The 11566-nt window shown below is 34.3% G+C and overlaps 1 protein-coding gene across 1 annotated transcript in view; it reads right to left on the reverse strand.

Annotated features, from left to right (window-relative positions):
- The window catches only part of LOC117336794 (protein NDNF-like), a 60220-nt gene extending 56746 nt beyond the window's left edge, over nucleotides 1-3474 (reverse strand). The window contains exon 1 of the mRNA XM_033897445.1: nucleotides 3378-3474. The gene's annotated coding sequence lies outside the window, so the exon portion shown is untranslated. The remainder of the gene's footprint in view (nucleotides 1-3377) is intronic.
- Nucleotides 3475-11566: the final 8092 nt, after the last annotated feature.

Raw genomic sequence — 11566 nt, forward strand, 5'->3', positions numbered from 1 at the left:
ACTGCCTTGTTGGTAATATTTGCGGGGATTGAATTTCGCGATATTTGTTGAAATTAAATATAACGCAAAAATAAATAACACGCAAATATTTATATTTACCGCAAACTGTTTACAAGGCGTAGTGATGAGAAATGTAATACACGCGAACTAGGTCCGAATGGGACAACAGCGAAGTATTAGTTCCGTGAAATTGAATAACTACATATTTATGTTGTATAATATTATGAAATATATATATATAAACGCTATCTAAAAAGGAAAAAGAAATTCGTTAACAAAAATGAGTAAATCAGTATAATGACTAGCAAATGCAGGGAGCATCACAATAAGGATTTTATACAAATGTACGGTAATTCAATCAATAAGAATGTGTTCAAATACTGTAGGATGACCACCATACATATCTAAATGGGCGGGAAGTTTTAACGTGGACACAGTGGTCGCTATGATCTGTCTGATATGATCTGTCTGATAAAGCAAGGGGGCGCGGTGGCCGAGTGGTTAAGGTGTTCCGACACTTTATCACTAGCCCTCCACCTCTGGGTTACCAGTTCGAAACCTACGTGGGGCAGTTGCCAGGTATTGACCGTAGGCCGATGGTTTTTCTCCGGGTACTCCGGCTTTCCTCCACCTCCAAAACCTGGCACGTCCTTAAATGACCCTGGCTGTTAATAAGACGTTAAACAAAAACAAACAAACAAAAGTCTGATATAGCGAACACTTTCTACTGAAGTACTGGGCTTGTGGCGAACTAAGTACACCCAGTAATTCCCCCTTGCTTGTCCCCTTTATAAGCCGTATCCATCCCCGACACGCTATCGCAGGTTAGAAGAGCTAACTACAATATTAAAGTCGTTTGTGCCAAATTAAATGAAGCTGCTGGTTCGCTCTGCCGTAGGCTTAATCAGAATATATGGGTGTTTAACTGTGTGGTAATTTGGTATGGGTAATACCCGCCAGTTTGTTGGCAAATGTCCCCCACTCTCTCAACTTATAATCTTGTTTTCTGACCGTGCATCTTACCTTATTTCATGTAACAATGAATTACCTTTACATTTGCAGTCAATATTTTGTGTGGTGACGTCACTAAGAATGGTTTGTAACAGGTGGGTTATCGCTATGCATAGCCCTACTCTAGTCCGGAATTTAATTCTGATCATTTGTCAATTTGTTAAATGCATATATGAATCGTGGAATTTTTCTAATGGGCACTAAATGTATTTCCTGAATGTAGTTCTTTGTGTCAGTCGAATTTAATCAGGCACCCGTACCGAATGAATCCGGGCCAAGGTTGGGTGAATTGCTGAACATTCCTGTACAAAATCTACTATTTATTATATACGGAATCTCAGTAGTGACATGTAAAGAAAACACTTTAAAAATAGTCCTGTTATTTTTAGTGTTGACGGTGCGTAGTGTGTCAGTATGAATCTGTAATACCAGGTTTTAACTTCCAAATTTAGGTATAGCTTGTTTGAACCTGGCCCCGAATTCCCCAACGTCCCTTAACTTAAGGAGAAATCCCTGAATTTGAAATCCCCAACGGGGAAGCATTATTGGATTAAAGGGATAAATCCTCGAAAAAAAACTTTCCTTAGATTCTGTAATGCTTTCCTATGCGGAAATTTAAGTTAAGTAATTCACGTAAGGTAAGGAACATAGGTGAACTGGGTCCAGATGATGACTAAAACCTCTTTATGTTTATCCGCACTTCGATCTCCTTAAATGGTCAGTACGATCTTATAATTATAGATATCAATAAATATAAAAATACAGTTTATGAATTGCTTACTGAAAATTAATTTTATCGCCTTTTTTTTGTTGTTGCTGAAATTTATTGATTATATCAATTGATTTCATCGCCTTAAGTAATATTGAGGTCGGAATTGATCTCGTTTTGGTGTTATCTTATTGTGATTGGTGTATAAAATTAAGGATCCAATTAATTCACTTCTGGTGTATTAATCATAATTGTTTTGCTAAAATTGCTGTCGTAATATTTTGAAGGGAAGATACAAATTTCATAAAAATCACATATCATATTAAGGTATATTGAGGATTGTCCATGAATATTAAATCAAAGATTTAGATACGTATTGTGTGAGGATGAAAATAACTCCTGCTCCTGATTCTAAGTATTAAATTCAATTCTGGCAAACGCATACAGTACAGTTGTATGGCTATTAACGAAAAATTCTGTATAGTTATTAACTTTCGCGGGGCTAATATTTCGCGGTTGTCCTTGTCGGATCTAGTAAATTAATTTTCGCCCAACTTCGCATGGTAAACTTTCTGCAGTAAACACTTAAATGCATATTGTTTTATATACTTGAAGTGTATAAATATTCGCAATGTATTAATTTTCGCGCTATTTTCAATAACTATTACGGCGAAATTTGGGCCGCGGTGGCCGAGTGGTTAAGGTGTCCCGACACTTTAACACTAGCCCTCCACCTCTGGGTTGCGAGTTCGAAACCTACGTGGGCAGTTGTCAGGTACTGACCGTAGGCCGGTGGTTTTTCTCCGGGTATTCCGGCTTTCCTCCACCTCCAAAACCTGGCACGTCCTTAAATGACCCTGGCTGTTAATAGGACGTTAAACAAAAAGCAAACACATCTAGCGACATTGATAGCAGCATATCGTGTTTTGTGATTTTCGGTGCCAGAAAGACTGTCGCCGTCCAGTGAAACAATCAAACAGTTGCCGCTAAATACTATACATAAAATACAAACCTTACATTAAAAAAATCTTCATTCAATGTTCGTGTAGACTGTTGGAACTTTGATGTGACTGTACTCTCCTCCTACACAAACATCCCACGAGCGTCAACACGTGTGGCCAATGCTGAACACGATGTTTGATGCAGTCTATTTTTAGATTTATTAAATGTCAACACTCAGCAGAAAACCTTACTTCAATGAGCATGCTGACCACCTAATCCTCGCCAGGACAACAGGGTGTACTAAATTGCGCGTGCTTTGTACTTGTTAGCTAGCGGGGGTGTTCATCGGCATTGCGTGACATGCACGCAATAACAGCTAAACCTGCTTTTATGTGTGCTTCGTCTGAATTGTCGATTTAATCAGTTATTGTAAAATGTATTGAACTTTGCTTCAATTGATCTAATGAATATATTTGTTTTGTTGATCGATGTATATTCTTCATGTTGTCGTAATGCTCAAAGAAATTAAAGAATTCAGGTTGGCAGTTCTTTTCGAAAAAAGGACTATTCCGATTGCTAATTGCATAAAATATATTCAATGTTTCAGTTTGCAAATTACTTTTGAAATTGTCCGCCATGATGTCAATTACGTAAATGATTCAGAAATATTGGTTACTATTTAATCTAAAAGAGTAAATGGCTTATTTGTACATACCTTGGAATTGCTTAATATTGCCTCGAATGTTGTCTGTCAGAATATCCAAAATCCTTGGATGCTGTCTTTAAATTGTGCTTCGGCATCTTTAAGTTATTTTTCCTGTAACAAAATTCATCACATCATTATTTTCATTCATTACGTGTCTAACGGTCTTTTATGATTATTATTATTATTTTTTTGCAATTAATGAAATAAAAAAGTAAAAAAAAGTGTAAGAGGAAATTGGCATTATGTATCTAGATAGTATTTCTTTATCAAATGCCGGATGGGTTCATTTGTAAAGGAATTTACGAAATATCGTGTTGTACGAATATAGAAAATGCCATAACTTCCCATACCATTTGTTTTCACCTTAAATCAAGGAATTACTCCGCGATGACAGGTATGCTTGATTCCGTTATAGCAATACGTTTCTCTGTTAGATAAGTAAAGAGTAAATCGCTAGGTGGTCCATGCAGAGCCAATCTGCCATGGAAATCCATGGATGCAGAGAAGTTATTTATATAGGAGGTTCAGAACATATCGGACTAGGGTTGTGTGGTTATCACGTGGAGCCTGGCCGGTATACAATACCATTCCATCTCGTACTGATTGTATCTCTTATCATATGGCAACTGAATAATCATTATTGAATAATTAATGAATTTAATGGAGTTTGGCTTCCTGTCCTTTAGATTGCTGGTCCGATGTTAATGATTTAACTAAAATCTGATTGCGGGAAAACTCGTCTTCATCGAGAGTAATGTTATACAATCGCATTCCATCGATAATTACAGTAGGTCAGTGGAACAGCGCGTGTGGACCAAGTTGTACTCCGCTCTAACAGTTATCGATAAGGTGGGAAAAATCAATGTTTTCAATCCTCGTAACTTTTACCTCGTTTTCCGAGATCGTCGAATCGTCCGATTGATTTCACACTATTTCACTAATAAAATTACTTTTCATCTTTACACATAATCAATACTAGTGGGAATTTCAAAGAAATCCGATATTTGAAATATTAAGACATAATAAATACTTATCTGATACATTCGATATTTTGTTATCTATCAATATATTAGTTTGCCAAAATTGACAGTTGAGTCGACATAATTGATAGTTTGGGTAGACATAATCGATAGTTTAGGTAGACATAATCGATATTTTAGATACACATAACCGATAGTTTGGGTAGATATAATCGATATACTGGGTAGATATAATCGATAGTTTGGGTAGATATAATCAATAGTTTAGGTAGATATAATCGATAGTTTGGGTAGATATTATCGATAGTTTAGGTAGATATAATCGATAGTTTGGGTAGATATAATCGATAGTTTGGGTAGATATAATCGATAGTTTGGGTAGACATAATCGATAGTTTGGGTAGACATAATCGATAGTTTGGGTAGACATAATCAATAGTTTGGTTCAGACATAATCGATAGTTTGGGTAGACATAATCGATAGTTTGGGTAGACATAATCGATAGTTTGGGAAGACATAATCGATAGTTTGGGTAGACATAATCGATAGTTTGGGTAGATATAATCGATAGTTTGGGTAGATATAATCGATAGTTTAGGTAGACATAATCGATAGTTTAGGTAGACATAATCGATAGTTTGGGAAGACATAATCGATAGTTTGGGAAGACATAATCGATAGTTTGGGTAGACATAATCGATAGTTTAAGGTAGACATAATCGATAGTTTGGGTAGACATAATCGATAGTTTAGGTAGATATAATCGATAGTTTAGGTAGACATAATCGATAGTTTGGGTAGATATAATCGATAGTTTGGGTAGATATAATCGATAGTTTGGGTAGATATAATCAATAGTTTGGGTAGATATAATCGATAGTTTGGTTCAGACATAATCGATAGTTTGGTTCAGACATAATCGATAGTTTGGGAAGACATAATCGATAGTTTGGGTAGACATAATCGATAGTTTAGGTAGACATAATCGATAGTTTGGGTAGATATAATCGATAGTTTGGGTAGACATAATCGATAGTTTGGGTAGATATAATCAATAGTTTGGGTAGATATAGTCGATAGTTTGGGTAGATATAATCGATAGTTTGGGTAGATATAATCAATAGTTTGGGTAGATATAATCAATAGTTTGGGTAGATATAATCGATAGTTTGGGTAGATATAATCAATAGTTTAGGTAGACATAATCAATAGTTTGGGTAGATATAATCAATAGTTGGGTAGATATGATCAATAGTTGGGTAGATATAATCAATAGTTAGGGTAGATATAATCGATAGTTTGGTTAGACATAATCAATAGTTTGGGTAGACATAATCAATAGTTTGGGTAGACATAATCGATAGTTTGGGTAGATATAATCAATAGTTTGGGTAGATATAATCAGTAGTTTGGTTAGATATAATCAGTAGTTTGGGTAGATATAATCAATAGTTTGGGTAGATATAATCGATAGTTTGGGTAGATATAATCAATAGTTTGGGTAGATATAATCAGTAGTTTGGGTAGATATAATCAATAGTTTGGGTAGATATAATCAATAGTTTAGGTAGATATAATCGATAGTTTGGGTAGACATAATCAATAGTTTAGGTAGATATAATCGATAGTTTGGGTAGACATAATCGATAGTTTGGGTAGATATAATCGATAGTTTGGGTAGATATAATCGATAGTTTGGGAAGACATAATCAATAGTTTGGGAAGACATAATCGATAGTTTGGGAAGACATAATTGGTAGTTTGGTTCAGACATAATCGATAGTTTGGGAAGACATAATTGGTAGTTTGGTTCAGACATAATCGATAGTTTGGTTCAGACATAATCAGTAGTTTGGGAAGACTTAATCGATAGTTTGATAATTCATAATTGATAGTTTGGTTAAGCATAATTGACAGATATAGTTTGGTTGAACATTGTATATAGTTTGGATGTATAACGTTCAACCAAATTGTAATTAATAGTTTGGTTGAATATTAATTACAATTTGGTTGAACGTTATACATTTTCGTTGAACATTATTTACAATTTGGTTGAACATAATAGTTTGGTTGAACATTATATATAGTTTGGTTGAACATTATATATGGTTTTGTTGATCATTATCTATAGTTTGGTTGAACGTTAAATATAATTTGATCGAACATTATAAATAGTTTGGTTGAACAGTATATATAATTTGATTGAACACTATACATAGTTTGGTTGAACAGTAAATATAATTTGATAGAACATTATAAATAGTTTGGTTGAACAGTGTATGTAATTTGATGAACATTATAAATAGTTTGGTTGAACAGTATATATAATTTGATTGAACACTATACATAGTTTGGTTGAACAGTATATATAATTTGATTTAACATTATATATAGTTAGGTTGAACAGTATATATAATTTGATTGAACGTTATATATAGTTAGGTTGAACAGTATATATAATTTGATTGAACAGTATATATAATTTGATTGAACAGTATATATAATTTGATTGAACATTATATATAGTTTGGTTGAACAGTATATATAATTTGATTGAACAGTATATATAATTTAGTTGAACATTATATACACTTTGGTAAAACATACCAACAGTTTTGTTAGAGATACACGTAGTCGACACTTTGTTTAGTGGTAAGCCATATATTTGCCTCCAAATATGATTTCATTGTGATTCATGGACAATCATATGTATATGATACAAATGTATGTCGTGTAATATTATCGTAAAGTGAAGTTACGAGTGGAGAATAAATAAACACATTTTGTACTACCGTAAACGACAGTCTCTTGTTTACGCGTACATCTTACTAGGCCCCTTGTTTACTAAATAAATTCCTCAATTGATTAAAAATTCCATGTTGACCCTCTCCTCCTCCCATCCCCTCAGATATCATCAGGAGAAACGAATGTTAAGTCTATGTCAGGCTATTAGTATACCAGAGATGTTTGTTTATAGTTATTTACGAAACTTAAGTCGTTTATAATTTACACTGTCTCATTAGGTATATGTACAATTCCCTCCCTCGCTCCTGCGCCTCCCAGCTTATCAGCATCACCAATCGTACTTACGACCTATATAAGCGGGGCAGTAGACTAGATGATTTAATCCCGTAACACGATGTATATGCCACATGGATGTGTATATGCCGAGGCTAGACGGTAAACTCGAGTTTCATCAGCACATTGCTCCTCGTACATCCCAAATAGCCAACTCTATCAAAACATCAACACGTTCGACAGTTAATCTGCCCAGATAAGCTGCAAGACAACTGGTAATTCCCCTCCATGGTTCAGGGTTAATCCAATAGAGAAATGATGTACATTCACTAAGTCTGCAGAACGTAAAACAGATAGAGAACGCACAGCCAGTACGCTGTGGATTGTGTTAAAACAAAACAATCGTCAAATATTTACATACGGAAGCGAACCTTTCGCAACAACTACGTAATATTTATTCATATAAATAACATTGTATCTACGATATCAAGGTAAAAGTGATGATATAAGTATCTATAAATAGACATGAGCAACAGAATACCTGTAAAACGAAAGTAGAATAAGTGCAAAAATATGTAAATAGAATAGATAGGAAAACATGCCACTCTTGTTGTGAACAGGTGAAAATATGCTAAGAGTACGGCTAAACATGTTATCTATTTAAAAAAAAGTTATATTATAAATTTGTTTACATATAACTCTATATAAATTGATACAGAAATATATGTGAGTGTACATATGTATATAATACTTTATACTTATATACAGGAACGCAATGGAACCTGGTGTACTCTTAATATTATATAAAACGTGACATTGATTACTATCATTGTTCTTATACGCCCATCTCAACATGTCAACAGATCAGTACACATATACACGTCTTAAGATCTAAGTGTATACCCATGTCATCATGATTATTAATGACCATATTATAATGTACGTACTAATTCGCGTTAATTCTTTATCCAGTCCTATATCTAGTTAGATACTAATAAACAACACCGCTCTGAACATGAAGGACGTTTAGGTATTGATGTATACATGTATACCTACATACATGTACCTGGTACCAATACATATCAACACTTATATGTATATATATATATATATATATATACACACACACGATGTACTTTAACCACGACTTGATCTCATGTCCACACAGGGACTGGTACATATTCCAAACTCACGGTACATATAAATAATAAATAACATAATCGAGGGTAGAGAATTTATGTCCAGTCCCTGTGAATGTCTATTTCAAGCATTAAAATATATTAAAGAACTGAATTTTATCTTTTTATTATTTATGAACGTACATTAAATGTATGTGGATTTTTGTAATAAATATCTACATATGAATGATATTTACCAAAATTTCTTTGTTTTTATTTAATTATGTAACACATTTTCATCAGTAGTTTTATCAACTGTTAAACGGAAACGTAGAACTATGATGACAAACAAGCGATATATATATAACTATTAGGGTAAATTTGTATTTGGACTTCTGTGATTAATTAATTAACTCTTTCAGTACCGTTGTCGACTATAGTCGACATAAAAATGTGCTCCCTCTTCCCCGTTGCCATCAACAACATGTAAATCTGTCTTGATGAGTTATGTTTGTTGAGTAAACAATTCTGAGGAGTAGAGTTTCTAAGTTTGTCGCCATCTTAGATCCTTGCCTAGCAATCAAATAGAGTAAATATGGCGCGACCTCCTTAGTATCAAAAGTTATGTCGATAAATTATGAAGGAGATACCATTTTTAATGTCAAAAGCTCTTCATTCATTTTACTATGATATGTATATTTATCAATTACGGACCTTTGTTGAGGTCATTATGATGTTATATCAACCTGGGGAAATCAAATATTAACCTAGAGCGAAGTCCGAGATCAATATTTCAGATTCTTCCAGGTCGGTATAATACCATAATGGCTAAAAATGGTCACGTGAGGATTAATATTTAAAGATATCAACCTGATCTAATATAACAATTCATAACTTCTGATTCGGTTAATATGGTATTATAACAACATATTAACCTTACCAAATGTCCATAATTGATTGATAACACTTTTTTAAATATGAATTTAGTAATATATAACCTGTATCTTGAAGCTGTTCCATCCATCTGGGACGATCACGTGATATGGAATCACTATTATATCCTCTTTGTAACTTTAACAGAAGACTAAAAGAGCCTACTTATCACTAATAAACAGAAAGGTGAAAACAACAGATGAGTTATCTCCCCTTCTAGTTTATATTAATTTGTATGTGATAGATGGCGCGTGTTTACGGGATCGGAGCAGTCAAACCAACAACAATGACGCATGTTCTCTATACACTGGGCAAGTACTACAAAAAAACACGAGTAAATGAGTTCAACGGATGAGCACGCTTCCAATTTCTCTCGACCTTTCTCGAGGTCAAAGTACGAATGATGCATATTCTGTTTACTATGACGTCACACATATGTGTTTTGAGTGATTCGTTTTCGATTTTAGTTTTACACTGGAGTACAAAACACACGCACTACATAATCTTCGCTAATCAGGTAGTAACAGTACTGTACCGAATGGCATTTTAATTAATCACGCAAAATGAGAACGAAACTATTACACTAGACAGCGAAGCTTTACCTTTGAATGCGACTTATATATTTTTTTCTAAATCGACCCCATAAATAATCTTTGACACACTTGACTTGAAATCGTAGGACAATAACGTAGAATGTTGGCTGTGTTTTCAAGGTTACAGTTTGACGAAATGAGGTCTCTTATTGATGGAAACACACTCGTAGCTCGGTATCTCGATGTTAGCTAGGCTATTGAAAACAAAATCTTGAGGCACATGAGATATTCCGGGTATTAGAAGTAACTCTTATTTTCTGTCGGAACAGAATTGTTTACATCGATTTAAGCAGGGTTTTCGAATTATCATAGTTCGAGATAATGGAGTTTGTATCTAGAACAAACCTGTGGCATGGTAATTCTTTAGTAAGGATATGGCAAACTGTCAACATGGTTAACAAGGTATCAGCACACACAAATACAAATGGAGGGTTAAAAACAATGGAGTCCAAATGAATTCAACTGTATTATCATAGAAGTAAACGTCAAAATTTGGATGCGGAGGTGCAGCATAATCATATATTTTCTATTGTTGTTGTTTGTGGTTTTTGGTTGTATTTGGTTTTTTTATTTTGTTGTTTTTGTTGTTATTGTTGTGTTTGGTTGTTGTTTTTTTGGTTGTTGCTGCTTTCTTTACGTTGTGTAAGATAAACTGTATAGGGTCAATTAATCTCGATTATGCCGTTTAACAATTAAACAAACATACGTACATGACTGTACATATATTGTTAGTGTATCAATGGTACTTTACTAGACACGACTTCTGGCCTGAGACGCCCAGAAGTCAGCCATATGGACGTCCTCACAAGTCCTCCTCACGTTTCCAGCTGTAGTTCACTATAAACTCGTGTCAAACGGACGGTTTTACTCATTCAGCTGTGAACTCAATAAGCTACACGTATATATAATGTGTATATCAGTCTGTTGTAGTAAGATTACTTTTTCAGTACCTGCTACCCACGATGTATCAAATAGTGAATTGGTAACTGATATCAAATAATAATTTTCTATTATAGTGTTTGATAATTACTCAGTATGTCTAGTTATAAATAACAGATAATTAAGATAAACTTTACTACAATAAGAAATGGTAGGAGAAAGATGCTCCCACACAATACGATGGGTCCATGACAGCAATATTTAGTTAATACTGACATCAGTCAGGTTAATGTTAACAAACAATAACTGGCGAACAGTACAGATCAAACCTTGTCAGTGTCTATCAGTACAGAGACTCAACCTTGTCAGTATGTATCAGTACATAGACTCAACCTCGTCAGAATGTATCAGTACAGAGACTCAACCTCGTCAGTATGTATCAGTACAGAGAATCAACCTCGTCAGTATATATCAGTACACATCCAACCTCGTCAGTATATATCAGTACAGAGACTCAACCTCGTCAGTATGTATCAGTACAGACACCCAACATTGTCAGTATATATCAGTACAGAGACTCAACCTCGTCAGTATGTATCAGTACACATCCAACCTCGTCAGTATGTATCAGTACACATTCAACCTCGTCAGTATGTATCAGTACACATCCAACCTT

Source organism: Pecten maximus, chromosome 1 (genome assembly GCF_902652985.1).
Source record: "Pecten maximus chromosome 1, xPecMax1.1, whole genome shotgun sequence".
NCBI lineage: Eukaryota > Metazoa > Mollusca > Bivalvia > Pectinida > Pectinidae > Pecten > Pecten maximus.